General features: G+C 41.8%; 1 protein-coding gene across 1 annotated transcript in view; it reads right to left on the reverse strand.

The window, feature by feature from the left end:
• Nucleotides 1-15376, reverse strand: part of SPTLC2 (serine palmitoyltransferase long chain base subunit 2) — a 63021-nt gene that overhangs the window by 11527 nt on the left and 36118 nt on the right. The window lies entirely within an intron of this gene.

The following is a 15376-nucleotide window of genomic DNA, read 5'->3' on the forward strand; positions in this document are numbered from 1 at the left end:
AATACTTCAAGTGTCCACACCTTTAGAAGGGAGGAAGATTGGGAAAAAACCAAAACAACTTGACCTCGCTCATGTGACTTCCTTGGCCCAATCAGTGTGACCTTATTGCACTTGCCTACATGGCCTCCTTGGCTACAGGCCACCCCATCAGGTGCAAGGGTTACCAGATGCCACTGGAATACAGCATATGTGAGGACACTAGGGTGAGGTATGTGTACCTCACCTCCTCCTTACTTTTAGCCCACACATTCAGGCAAGTAACCCAACAGGGATTAGGAGAGCTCTTTACAAGTTATCTTCTGCTGAACACAGAGCTCCACATGATGGATCACTTAACTGTGATTCTCAAAGCAGTCCTGCAGAAGCACGACTGTCCAAAAAGCCTCAAACCTGACCACTAGGCATGCATGTAGGACAGGCAGGTGGGATTAATACGACAAAACGGACAAAAATATTTCAACTAGATGCACAGAAACTGATTTAAGATAGGTCTCTATTTCTCTAGAAACAAGGTGGCTATATGTCCTGAATCTCTAGCATGGAATTAGAAAAAGCTTTGGAACCTGTGCTCTAGCCTGAAGGAATGTATCTCGGCAACTTTGCCAGCATTTTCTTTTTAGCCAACAGCTTTGTTTCCCCTTGGTGAAATCCAAGAAACTGCAAAGGTAGCTGAAAATAGAGGCAAGTTAAGTACCAAAATGTTATAGTTCCTGTGGTTCACTAATGTTTTGTGCTGGTTACAATTTACATGCTTTCCATACAACTGGCTCTGAAATCAGCAGGCACAATGCATAGTATCAGTAACATTGCATTTCATAATTGAGATTATGGTATTAAGACACGGTGAGTGCTGCTCTACACATGTTGAAAGCACTGCATTTTTAAAGTCAGTTCTAAAAGCTAGCTTCCATTTCTTTTTTTGACTAACCTGTGAAAATGTGCCATTTATTATTAGATGGTACAATGCATGCTCAATAAGCTAGACTTCTCATACCTTGAACCCCTGATCCGCCATGCTGGAGAGGGGCCTGGGTGGGACAGATGTTCCAGCCCTGTCTGGATTCACTGGTGGAAGCACTCTACAAACAGGAGAGCCCCAATATGCCCCCAAACAGTCAACCAACTCTTCCTCTTGGTCTCAATTATGCAGAGTTGTTGGGAAAACTGTAGCCTTCCAGCTCCCATCAACCCCGATTCAGCACGCTCCAAATGGTTAGGGATTATGGAAGTCCCAATCCCTAATCTAAAGCAAAGCTAGAAACTCATTAGCACACTGTACTTTCATACCCTTTAATCCTGCCAGTTGAAAAACTAGAAGTACTTAATCAGTTGCGTACATTTGCTATCTTATCTTTATTCTTACAGGACGTCCTCCCTAAGCAACTAAATTATTGCCTCAATGACAGCACATAGCCAAGGAGTAAGTTTCTCTGACAATACCCTCCAATTAAAGACTGTCAAAAGAAACTAACTAATGGGTTGGATGAGTTCAGTTATTTGTCAGAAATGGTGCTGGGCATGCATGCTAAGCTGCTGAGGTGCTACCCAATGAATCTGTTGTTGTTTAGTCGTGTCCGACTCTTCGTGACCCCGTGAACCAGAGCACGCCAGGCACTCCTGTCTTCCACTGCCTCCCGCAGTTCGGTCAAACTCATGTTCGTAGCTCATGTTCATGTTCTCCAAGCTACGAACCCAATGAATCTTAACAGTCTGATAAAACTCAGAACTGTCAGTGGCCAGAGGGGATCAAACTAGCACCTCCTCATTACAACCAAAATGCTCTTCTGAATTTCAGCACAGCTTCCAAATTTATTTTAACCTCCGGCCAATCTCCCTATGTATGCCAAAATCCACAGCCACAAAAACAAGCAAAGCACAGATCAAAATAGTTTCTCTACACAACATTTTTGAAACCTATAATGAAGTATACTACTTGAATCACAAAAATTCAAGTCCAGGACCAGATAGCACATACATGCAAGAAGATATGTTTTAGTACTAAACCCCCTGCAACATTCCACCTTGTGAGAACACTTCATTTGGAACTGCCTACTGTGCTTGCAAGAGACCAATCTTATTCTGTCCATGTAGAAATTATATCCTTAAAGGAAACACACAATCATTCCACTTCAGTCTGGAAAGAGATCATCCATCATCTGTATTTGGACAATGCCAACAAGCTCACCAGGCAAATGGTGCCTCTGGGGCTGGCCAGGGGGTGCTGGTTGCCAGGAATGGAAGCGGCCTCTGAGCAAGCAAGCGGGCAAGCAAGCCCAGACCACCAGCCCTTGCTGTTGGGAATGGACAGACAAGTTCCAGGCCCCTGTGGGGCAGTGTGAGGAGGCACCTCTTTTTGGGGCAGGGCGGGAGCTCAGAGACCAGGGGCGGCAGCAGCGGCTGCCCAGGCAACTCCCAAGGAGAGGAGAGGAGAGGAGAGGAGAGGAGGTTGAGGATACACTCCACAAGGGAGGGTGTTTGAAAAAGGGTGAGATGCTGCCAGCTCTGCAGGCAAGGGGTGACATAACTGGGCTCCTGAGCCCCACAGGGGTGCCGCAGAAAGAATGTAGTTGGTCAAGGGAGCTATGGACTCAAAAAGGTTGAAAACGTCTGCCTTATGCATACCACAGTGAGACAGTAGATAGCACTAAGTGGGATTTAAAGCAATTGGGGCGTAATAAAGTGGCATTTTTGCTGCACAGTATTCTTAATCAGATATTTTCTGCATGAACACCAATGTTCTGGACCTCCTCCAACCCATGGGCTACGTTGAGAGGTTCAGCCACCTGATATTTTTATGACACCAGGTGACAACTTCAAAGGGTCTCACTGTCAGCACCACAACAAACCCTGCTTTGTCCATTTGCTGTGGCTGCAAGCAGACTTTTTCCTCTGCAGACCAGGAAAGGTGTCTGCAAAGCATGGGTTTAGCCAAGGGGGAGCAGCTGTCCCCCTTAAGTAAATAAATAAAAATACTTAAGTGACCAACTGCATCACAGATAACTTGGTTCTTCCCCCCCCCCAATAAATCCTGGCTACACCCATACTGCAAAGTTTGTCAGCACTATCAGCCGATCCTGCTTGCTAAGGAACAACCAGAAATATGCTTTAAGCTTCCAATTGTCCCTTTGCATCTGTGTTTTAACTTGTTTCACACCTAACACGAAACTGTCAGGAGTGGCCCATCCACAGATCTCTGTTCTGCTCTAGGTTTTATCATTTACAAAGGTTTACTAGACCTGGCATGTGTTGCCAAATGTAAAAAGATTCAGCACCATGTGTTAACCACAATGTACAAAACACAGCTACAGATGTGCACAACAGCTTTAAACAGAAGTTTTAATAGAAATTAAATTGTTTCGGTGGTGTATAAAAATTATTCCACCCCCTTCCCTTCATATTTCAGCTGCAGATTCAAAGCAGTGTGTGACCTCTCATGTACAATAGCCAGGCTATTTGTAATTTAATATGAGGACATCTCAGCTGTCATAACACCATGATGATTGCTAAGCAAATCTGGCATTTGAGACGTGCCATGCGTTTATTCCTATAGACTGTGGACCAGTGCTTTCCCCTTTTATGCTGGAGTACAGCAGTTGATGCTCTGCTTATAACATAATCCTCCCCACCCCCCACACTTGCTTTAAGCTGCATGACAGATTCTTGGCAGTAGAAATACAACAGCTTTTTAACATTTTATCAGCTCATCTTCTCCTCCCAGCCATTTCCCCTAAAGTTTACACTGAAATGATCTGGGTATCCTATTTTAAAGGAAAGTATCCATGTTACCCAACATGTATGAGTTAATAGTAAATACAAGCCACAACATCAACCCACAGCAAAGCTTTATGCAGTGTGAACTCAGAGGGACAGCTTCAGTTACTCTGCAGATGTAAAAGATGTTGTCCTACAACATTTTGTGCTACTACACACCTGTCCTTTTGCATTTAGAAGTGCTGATTGGGATGACATTCAAGTCAAATATTTGGGATTTGAATAGTGAGTGATCCCAAAGGGCTACTTATTAAATTCTTTGCACTTCAGAGGGTCTCAAATTACACTGCACAATTATTAGCTTCTACAAGATTAACACCTTGAGGATATAATGTAAACACAAAACAGTAAGTAATAATGAGCAACCGAGGGCCAAAGCAGAAAATGTGTTAAATGCATGAACACATTTAAAACACCTGGGAGGCAGGGAGATACTGAACCCCTTTGTTCCCATGCTGCAGAAATCCACACCCCTCTGCAGATCCGCTATTCCTCTGGGGAGCGAAGCTTGTCCCTGATACCAGTGGCAAAGAGAAAGAACAAGCAGGTGACAGACCAGGTCAGATGAATTTACAGACTACTAACAGAGCCTCTTGGAGGGACGCGGGTGGCGCTGTGGTCTAAACCACAGAGCCTAGGGCTTGCCAATTAGAAGGTTGGCAGTTTGAATCCCCGCGACGGGGTGAGATCCCGTTGTTTGGTCCCAGCTCCTGCCCTAGCAGTTTGAAAGCATGTCAAAGTGCAAGTAGATAAGTAGGTACCGCGCCGGTGGGAAGCTAAATGGCATTTCCGTGCGCTGCTCTGGTTCGCCAGAAGCGGCTTAGTCATGCTGGCCACATGACCTGGAAGCTGTCTGTGGACAAACGCCGACTCCCTTGGCTATAGAGCGAGATGAACACCGCAACCCCAGAGTCGTCCGCGACTGGACCCAACGGTCAGGGGTACCTTTACCTTTAACAGAGCCTCGATGCAAAGGATGAGGGTGTTTGCTTGTACTCAACTAGAAGGTTATCAGGTTCTGAACATCAGCATCAACTACAGCTCTCATACTTGTCACTGGCAAGATTAAGAAACAAGCAATCTGAATCAACATATAAGTGCTGTGCTTAAACTGTGGTCCATGAACTACCAGTAGCCAGTTATGTACCTTTCATTTGGTCCCTGAAATCATGATGAAAATAATTTAATGTGCCAGGCTTCATGGGTCTCTATTATATGCTGCAGAAGTTTCTACTTAGTGTAGATTTAGAAACATTTAAGTGGGAAACTCCTCTCCTCTTCAGAACTGACAGTGGAAATATACATATTTTTAATTGGAATGATTTGTGAACCAAGTGAGAAGCAACTGTGCTGGGGACCTTATGAGTTACCTTCTGTAGAACAGCCTTTAGGTAAAAGAATGTGCTCATTCACAAAGAGCAAGTGAAAGTGATGCTCCTTAGGACAATTGTTGTTACAACCATATGTCCTATTAGACCAGAACAATAATATAAAAATTGGAGAGCCTAGGGACAATAATATGCACCAGGTAACACACTTCCATTTAGCTTTTTTTCTGAGATCTAGTAATATTTTACAACTTCAGAAGCAGTTGCCTTTGTTCACAAGAGTCTTAAACATTTGAGAATAAATCTGTTTGGATGGAACTTAAGGGACCCAGGTGGCGCTGTGGTTAAACCACTGAGCCTAGGGCTTGCTGATCAGAAGGTCAGCGGTTCGAATCCCTGTGACGGGGTGAGTTCCCGTTGCTTGGTCCCAGCTCCTGCCAACCTAGCAGTTCGAAAGCACGTCAAAGTGCAAGTAGATAAATAGGAACCGCTACAGCGGGAAGGTAAACGGCGTTTCCATGTGCTGCTCTGGTTTGGCAGAAGTGGCTTTGTCATGCTGGCCACATGACCTGGAAGCTATACGCCGGCTCCCTCGGCCAATAATGCGAGATGAGCGCGCAACCCCAGAGTCGGTCACGACTGGACCTAATGGTCAGGGGTCCCTTTACCTTTACCTTTTAATATTTTACAACTTCAGAAGCACTTGTCTTTGTTCACAAGAGTCTTAAACATTTGAGAATAAATCTGTTTGGATGGAACTTAATAACAAGCAATATGGGTGAAAGCATAAGCAGCTAGGAGTGTGGCACTGCCAATAAAGTAACATTTTATTTTTCTAAATTCCTGCTAATACTAGACAAGAATCTTCAACTTCAAATCAACTCCTAGTCCAAGAGTGCTTGAAGCACATGCATCGTGGCTGCCAGGCCCAAACCACGGAGGAGTGTTTATTGTTACTATAGAGAAAATTGTTTTGTCTCCTCTATATCTGAACACACAGCCAAGTCTGTATTAGCAGTAAAGCCTTTCCACAACTGACAACAACTGTCAACAATGCCTCATTACATTTTGTTGCTAAGCCTATGGGTTTTACAGGTTGGCATACAGTTCACTTGAACAATATGCCCCCTCTTTTCAGAAGGGCAGAAAACTGGTTAAGCACATTCTGTTTGATAAGGCTGCAATATCCATACAATAACTGGCATCTATTACTGCAAGAATATATACATCTCTTGCTCTGAGGTCATTAGATTTGAAGCTTCAAATTCACAAGTCAAGCTCTTTCCACTCAGTGATCTTTTCTTCATTCAGCATTCATGGAAGAAAGGATTTTGTGTGCTCTCCTACACGGCACGGTCAGATCAGCAACTTGCATTTTGTCAACATATCTAGCCACCGAAATGGCATGCCATACAAGCACAACAGAATCTGTAAAGTAACCACGGACACCACCATCTGAACCCATGCCAATGGCAGACAGATGAAACACATGAAGTGCCAGGTTTCAAAAGAAATAAAAACTATTAGTCTTGGAAAGGGAGGAAACTAGGACTATGTGCTGAACTGACAGCCATGCTTTGATCTTTAAACACACACCTCAGCAGATATAGAATAAAACCCAAAACCCATTGTTCTCATACATTCAAAAGTAACTGTAAACATATAGAGAACAAGGGTTAGGGTTAGCCTTTGGGCAGTAAACATGCTCATCCCATAACCTTTTGTCCAAGAGTGCTTGTAAGTTGTATGGGCAATTCTGACCAACAAGCAACAGAGGGTGGGAACATCAGGAACATGTACAAATGCCACTTTCTTTACAAGCCATGGAATTTGCAGACTTCAGAGGAGAGTGTTCTATGAGGGATGTTTACAAGGCGTTTCATGGAAACAATTTAGTCGTTTAATATAACAGGGAGTGCAGAGTATATTTACCATCTGCTTGTTTTTCCTAGAAAGGCCAATATCAAAGCTTAACCACCCTTCTGAATTCAGAGAAGCGATACGATTAAATGAAAAAGGTTTTGTGCACATGACAAGTATAGGAAAACAGAGAAATTTTCTTTTCTTTTAGAGTTTCGAAGCTACTTGCTCATCTCCCATTTTTCTCCAGTTTATTGCTAATCAGTTACTTCTACAAAAATCATTAATCTTATGAAAAGGAAAATGATGTATGGGAAAATGCAATATATTCAGGCAGTCCAATAGAGAATACATTCCACATTAGGATGGATTACCCAGGAATACAAGAAATTCAGATAATAGAATCATAGAATTGTAGAGTTGGAAGGGACCCTGATGATCATCTAGTCCAACCCCCTGCAATGCAAGAATTTGCAGCTGTCCCACACGGGGATCAAACCTGCAACCTTGGAGTTAACAGCACCACACTCTAACCAACTGAGCTATCCAATGCCCGAGACTATCCGTTAACTCATTTTTATATGTAAAAAGGACTACAATACTTTAAAGTGAGATAATGTTCATGCACCCTGGAAAAGGAAACAATCCACTATTAAAATCTGGAAGCAAAGCTTAAATATTTGAGGGCACATCGCTGATAAGAGAATCAAGTTCATGTCATTGACAACTTCCTAGGAAGGGAGGTGAATATACCCATTGTATGGCACACTTGGTAAAAAACACAGATAGGTTATATATGGATATATAAATGGGGATTAAAAATTCAACCCAAACTCATTTTAGCCTTTGCACCTTGTTAGCTTCAGGTAAAATCAAAACAGTCAATGGTGGCAACAGAAGCACCATACAGTTTTTAGCCAATTCTAGCTGAAGTTCTCAACATGGTAGCTAAAGGCTGGGTGAAGCTGAAGGTTTCGCTAGCTGCATAGTTTATGCATATGAGTTAGAGATGAATAAAAGTCATCATGGTAATGTTTCAGATCATCAGGAAAAAGGAAAAGCAAAAAAGCATAATCAGAGAGCTGTAGCCTCAAGTAAAAAAACATGTAAAGCAGAGCTTTCCCAACTTTTCATGTTGGTGACACACTTTTTGGCCATGCATCATTTCATGACACATTCAGTTTTACTAGCAAACTGGAAGTTAAACCAACCCCTTTCCAGCCCCAGGAATAGCGCAGGGAGCATTCGCGCGACACAGAGTTTGGAAAGCTCTGGTGTAAAGTAACTGGCTTGAAAAAAAAAAAGACGGATATTCATAATAGATCCACATTTAAATAAGTGAAAGCAAAGAATGAACAGAGCTTCTAATTTTTGCCTTGGTTTTAAGTGCATATCCAGTGACCAGAACACTGGGGAACAGAACCACAATGACTCTTGGTTCAAACACTATTCTTCCTGTCTAATAGTGCACAGGAAAAACTTATTCCAACCAAGGGGCAAGGGGAACAATTCAAATAGTTTCTTTAGGCACTTGGCCTGAGTAAAAAATGAAAGAGGAGCACGACTCAAAACTACAAATACATTCAACATGCTGTTCTGGTAAATATTACAATAAAGAGTACAATATGCTCATCTATTAACATGCTTCTAAATGGGCCAAAGATTCTACTCATGCCAGATTAACATTTTTCCTGGAGCCTACTCCTAGGGCCTTCTGAGAATGCAAGGGGAGGAGCGGTTTGTTAGATTTAAAAGACCCCCTGCCAGAAGCACAAACCCAGTAAGTGATGTTTAAAGCTGTCAGACCCCTGAGGAGAAGCAGGAAACTCTTTATGACCCCCAAAGTATTTGTTTTCCCAACAGCTCCTTGGCACAGCTTGGGATTCTTGAGGTCAGCAACAACAACAAAAGTTTTGCTCTGCCCAAATTAGTTTTGACTAGTCCCTGGGTTCCCAAGGTGATAATTTAACACCTCATTAACAAGTCACTTATTGAAGGAAATTCAAATGAGAGATGCTAATGTGACAACTGAAAATTTTCAACCTCAATTTAAATAAAGTATGAGCTTTTGTGTGCATGCACGAAAGCTCATACCAAAATAAAAACTTAGTTGGTCTTTAAGGTGCTACTGAAGGAATTTTTTTATTTTGCTTCAACTCAGACCAACACGGCTACCTACCTGTAACTTTAAATGAAGTGTTCTTTAAAAGTCAAATTTAAGTCACCAGAGGGCACTCCCACTCTTAGCCCATAAAGGAAAAAAGCATTTTTAAAAAGTCAGCTTATAAGGAAGGGACACGAAAGTCAGTGTCAAATGCTGCTTTGTGGGCTACATGGCACATTTTACTTGGATACCATTTATACCAGAAAAAATGGAAGAATTTCATCAAGTAATTAATAAGTTTGCAGATGATACCGGTAAATGGGTCCAATTACAGGTGGAGATGAATCAGCGTATAGGGAGGAGGTTCAAAAAGTCTTGACATGGTGCTTAGATAACAACTTGCACCTAAATATCAGTAAGACAAAGGAGATGGTGTTGGACTTTCGGAGGAAGAGAGGGGAACTAGCCCCGTTGTATACTGGGGGTGGGGTGGGGGCTGTGTGGAGAGAGTCTCTTCCTTCAAATTCCTGGGAGTTTATCTTAGTGGAGACCTCACTTGGAAAATCTATTCAACCCAGGTGGTTAGGAAGGTCCAACAGAGACTCCATTTCCTTAGGGTCTTTCGTAAGAACAATGTCAAACAAAAATTGATGATCTCTTTTTACCATTCCACAATAGAAAGTGTCCTTTCATACTGTGTTACAGTGTGGTACGCTGGCTTGACAGCCACAGACAGGAAGTCCCTACAGAGGGTGGTGAATACAGCACATGATATGGGCTGTCCCCCGAGTTCACTACATGGCATCACAGGAGATTGCTGCCTCAGGAGAGCGAGGAAAATTCTCAGGGAGAACTCATACCCCGACCAGCACCTCTTTAATCTCCTACCTTCCGGAAGGAGATACAGAAGTATAGTCAGCCACACCAACAGGTTAAAGAAAAGTTTTTATCCGTGGGCTGTTGGGCTGCTGAATGGGAAAAAAAATAGTGGTGCAATTGACTTCTGACAAGCACACAGAGTGCGAACAAGACTGAGTGTTTGTGTGTGGGGAGGGGGCTCGTTTAATTTCACTGCACACAAATGGTGTAGTGACAATAAAGGTTTATTATTTATTATTATTAAGTTGAGCAAATTTCTAGATTGTGAATTGCAATTTTAGCCATTAACATAGCAACCAAAAGAGGATTGCAGTAACAACAAAGCAGATGTTTCTAGGTGGGAACTACCATTTAAGACAAAACAAGAGATACATATCAGGCACAGAGAGCATGCTTTGCATTCAGAAAGTCCTAATTCAATTCCTAGCATCAGTTTAAAAATGAATATTGAATAGAAAGCTTGGAGCTGCTACCAGTCAGTACGTGGGCTGACCTGACCCATGAAATCCCAAAGAAGGCAGCTTTGTTCATAGAGCAGATTCCAACATAAAAGTCTTCCTGGGGCATCTGCCTGCAACTTGTGACCTCATGTGATGACAGAGAATTGGTAATCCATAAGAACAATGCAAGAACTCAAGAGTCTTGCGGGATCAGAATGTATGTACATTAAGCCCGGCATTTTGTTTGCCACAGTAGCCAGCTAGAAAGCACACAAGCTGAACATGAGCACAACAGCACTCTCCTGATCACCATCTCCAGCAACTGGTAGTTAGAAGCAAGCTGCCTCAGATTCTGGAGGATGTACAGTAGATAGTTATCACAGCCACCTTGGTAGCTCAGTCAGTAGAGGATGAGACTCTTAATCTCAGCATTGTGGGTTCGAGCCCCATGTTGGGCAAAAGATTCATGCACTGCAGGGGGTTAGGCTAGATGACCCTTGTGGTACCTTCTAAACCTTACCATTCTATGAAAGCCTTATTATCCATGAATTTGTCCAATCTCCTTTTAAAAAGCACCTAATGGCAGCCACCCTCACATCTTGTGGCGGTGAATTACAGTTTTAGTATAGGCTGTGTGAGAAGTATTTCTTTTTGCCTGTCCTGAATCTCCCACCATTCAACTTCACTGGATTCTAGTTTTATGATACTTGCTTCACACTATGCCTAACTTTATACATTCTTCTTATGTTCCCCCTTCTCTATCTGTTTTTGTTTTTGTCTGTTTACAGCTGAAAGGCCCCAAAGACTCTAACCTTTTCAGAGTGCAGCTGCTGTAAGAAAAGGAAAGCTCCATGCTGGGGATTGATAGACATAAAAACAAAATCTGCCAATATTATAATGTCTGTCTATAATCTACAATGCAACCATGCTTGGAATACTGTGTGCAATTCTTGTCACCAGACATCAAATCGGGTACTGTATTGAGCTGGAAAAGTTCAGTAAAGGGAAACCAAAAATATCAAGCATCTACCGCAAATCTCTTAAGGTAAAAAGATGGGATTTCTCCACCCCACCCCCCATTTTTTCAATGCCTCCATGGGTAAAAGAGAGGTTCTAATGTACTTCAGTGATTGTGAGTTTAATATGGGCAACAGCAGCTCCTCTGGGTAGGTTAATGTGCATTACAGCATCATGCAGCTCCAAACGAATTGATTGTTGAACAGTTAAACTACGTAGTGCTTTGCTATGGGCTACTTATTACTAATTCCTTATTTATTTATTTTTACAAAAGTAGGTAGATTATTTAGATTCATCTAGTAATTTATCAAGCTCTGTTAAAAAAAAAACTTCCAAACTTTCCATGCCCCCGCCCCCCAAGTCTCAAGTGCAGACATTTGTTCCAAAACTGACTTTTAGAAAGAGCAATAAATACCTTCCCACTTGTATAATGAAGTATATAGCGGGGGGGGGGAGACCCTTTCATTCTCTTGGATTGTAGCTAACAGCTCATTTTTAAGGAAACTACACATCACATATTTGAGAGACTCAAATGCAAAAATACTAACATGCAAAAATAGTAATAAAGCACCTATAAACTTTGAAGGTAAGGACCTACTGTTACTAAGAACCAGACACAGGTAGGTAGCCGTGTTGGTCTGATGCAGTTAAAATAAATTAAAAAATTGTCCAGTACCACCTTAAAGACCAACTGGACAAATTTTTAATTTATAAGAACCAGACAGTTAACAGACATCCCTGCCAAGAAGGTAATAGGAACAGATTTTTAATAGCATACTCTTTGCCTCTGTCTAGAGCTGCTAAACTAGGCTGGCTTTTTAGAACCAAGTCACATTCAATTCCAAAACACAGAAACAAATACTGCCACAAGTTATATTTTTAAATTAACATGGAGTATTTCAGACAGCACCCTGGGGATGACCATTATGAGTACCAGACAGAAACAATGCCAGCACTGAAAGATTTGTTTGAACGAACAATAGGAAATAAAAGAAGGGAAGCTTCTGTCCTATTCCAGATTGCATGTTCACGTGCTGTCACCTAATTAAGTCTATTCAGTCTTCATTAGCCTCTTGTCCCGTTTCGGAAATGGCCATGCTGTTTTCTGCGGCATGTGTATTCTATCCAAGGTGCCTGCTGTTAACATCCTGTTTGGCCAAGGAAGGCTCTCTGGAATGACTGCAAATATTTAACAATAGCCAATGTACCATAGAATCTACAAATACATGTCCCCAAGTTTTGAGAGCTACTAAGCCCTCATAAAATTTGTGAAGGTGATGCTAAAGTTGTTCACCATTCATCTGAATACAACGAATACATGAAAGCAAAAGAAAAAAATTCCTTCAGTAGCACCTTAAAGACCAACTAAGTTTTTATTTTGGTATGAGCTTTCGTGTGCATGCACACTTCTTCAGATACACTGTGCATGCACACGAAAGCTCATACCAAAATAAAAATAAAAACTTAGTTGGTCTTTAAGGTGCTACTGAAGGAATTTTTTTCTTTTGCTTCGACTCAGACCAACACGACTACCTACCTGTAACTAGAATACATGAAAAGTATTTTCTGTTCTGGCTGTTGATCCCCATTTTACTTTGTAAGCATAGACATTGTTTCTACTTATTCCCACCCTCCTCCCAGATCTTAAGTGACACTAAGACCTTTGCTCAGATATATTTTCTAGAGTAAAATGAGTTCTGAATCCCAGCATATGTAACCTGAAATGAACTTCAGCTACTTAGTCCAATTCTTCTACATCCATGAAGAGTTCACAAACTCAAGTACTTTCAAGAAACCCCTTTTTAACCAACTCCTGACAACCCTAAATAAGCAATGCAGTTACAATGAGCATCTGCATTACAGTGGTACCTCAGGTTACAGACGCTTCAGGTTACAGACTCCGCTAACCCAGAAATAGTACCTCGGGTTAAGAACTTTGCTTCAGGATGAGAACAGAAATCACGCGGCTGTGGCGCGGCGGCAGCAGGAGGCCCCATTAGCTAAAGTGGTACCTCAGGTTAGAACAGTTTCAGGTTAAGAACGGACCTCCAGAACGAATTAAGTTCTTAACCCGAGGTACCACTGTATATCGCAGCAATAAACTGTAAGTAATCAGAACTGAGATACATCAGGAGATTTCTGTTTTTGCATGATAGTTAATTCTATAACCACACAACTTTATAAACAAAGCAGTATGTGTATTTTACTTGCCCTGCACGTTCAGTAATAGAGAATAAAATATGACAAGTTGGATCCAGACTACCCATCTGTGGACTCCATCCTTTGGATCATGAGGCTGGGAGGTATTTTTTTGCAAATTCTCACTTGAAAACTGTTCCAGGGTGTCAAAGACCCTCTGGATCAGGGTGGGAGCTCTGAAAAAACGGGATCTGAAAACCAAACTGGCAAAAATAATCTTCCCTCCCCCCACTTCTCCAATAGGAGCCTCTGTTGGATCTAGAGCCTTTCCATTTCCAGAAGGCAAATCAACACCCAGCTCACTGTATACAGCTAATATTAGTGGAACCCCTTCTGCAGATTCTTAATTTCAGGATTGCCATACTGTCGGCAATAGTTCCAGATCTGGGAAATGGCTTCTGTACCTTCATTGGTACTTAATGCATGGAAGACAGCATCAAGAATCAAAGACATTAATGGCTGTAAATCAAAACCAGGGACTTGTCCCCTTTGTGTTTTAGGTTGCTAAAGAACTACAGTTACAAAAAACTGTATCTGTAAGACTATATACTAACCTAAAGTATGCAAAGTTGTTGTACTTGCCAATCTAAGACATTTGAGACTCTCCATATAAGTAGCAACTGGGTTAACAGCCTTTGTGCAAAGGCTATGAAGTGCTGAAGTTGCCGCAAGGTGCCGCTTGAAAGTCCAGCTAACTTAGGAGACACTTAAAATTGTTAACTTTGCTTAGGGACATCAACATTCAAATTCTAAAATCTTCCAGTTCTTTCCAAATATAGCTGCTTGTGAAGGATGATTACTGTATAAAACAATTAAAACGATATAGTTCCTTCATACTGAACTAATTCAGATTCCTACATTAGAGTCAAAACAGAATAATCCACCTGAACTTACTTTATTCAATTATTCACTTGTAACTTTTCCAGGGAAGCTAGAACCTGGAGCCAACAGCCATTTGGAACTTAGTTATAATGCTATAATGGAATCTCACCAGCAACTACATCACTAGATCTGAACTACAAAGCTGGTGCACTAGCTACCATATTAGTAGCTATGAAGCTTTGTGGGAATACCCTTTCCAGAGAAAAACCACAATGGGCTACCATGCATGAGACCCTTGGGGTCGCAGTAGATAGCTCAATAAAGATGTCAACCCAGTGTGCTAGATGAATTGCACGCTAGAGATAATTAGGAAGGGAGTTGAAAGGATAAAACTGCCAATGTCATGCAGTCTCTGGTGCACACACATCTGGAATACTGTGTACAGTCACCCTCAAAAAAAGATAATTGCAGAGTTAGAAAAGGTTCAGAAAAGGGCAATCCAAATAATCAAGGGGAAGGGCCAACTCCCCTATGAGGAAAGGTTGCAGCATCTGGGACTTTTAAGTTTAGAGAAAAGGCGAGTAAATAGGTGACATGGTAGAAATTTGTAAAATTATGCATGGCACAGAGAAAGCAGAGAGAGAGTAGTAGTTCTCCCTCTCTCATAACACTAGAACACATGGATATCCCTTGAAGTTGAGTTTTGGAGGATTCAGGACAAAGTAGTGAAGTACTTCTTCACATAGTGCAGTTCAACCAAGCATCTCAACTCCCACAGGAGGCAGGGATGACCAACAACTTAGATGGCTTAAAAAGCAGATTAGACACATTCCTAGAAGCTAAGGCTATCAATGACTACTAGCCATGATGGTTGTGATTTGCCACTGTGGTTGGAGGCTGTAAACTTCTGAATACCAACAGCTGGAGGTCGAGTGCTCTTGTGGTTGGGTGCTTTT

The sequence above is a fragment of the Zootoca vivipara genome, chromosome 1 (assembly GCF_965207765.1).
Source record: "Zootoca vivipara chromosome 1, rZooViv2.hap1.1, whole genome shotgun sequence".
Taxonomy (NCBI): domain Eukaryota; kingdom Metazoa; phylum Chordata; class Lepidosauria; order Squamata; family Lacertidae; genus Zootoca; species Zootoca vivipara.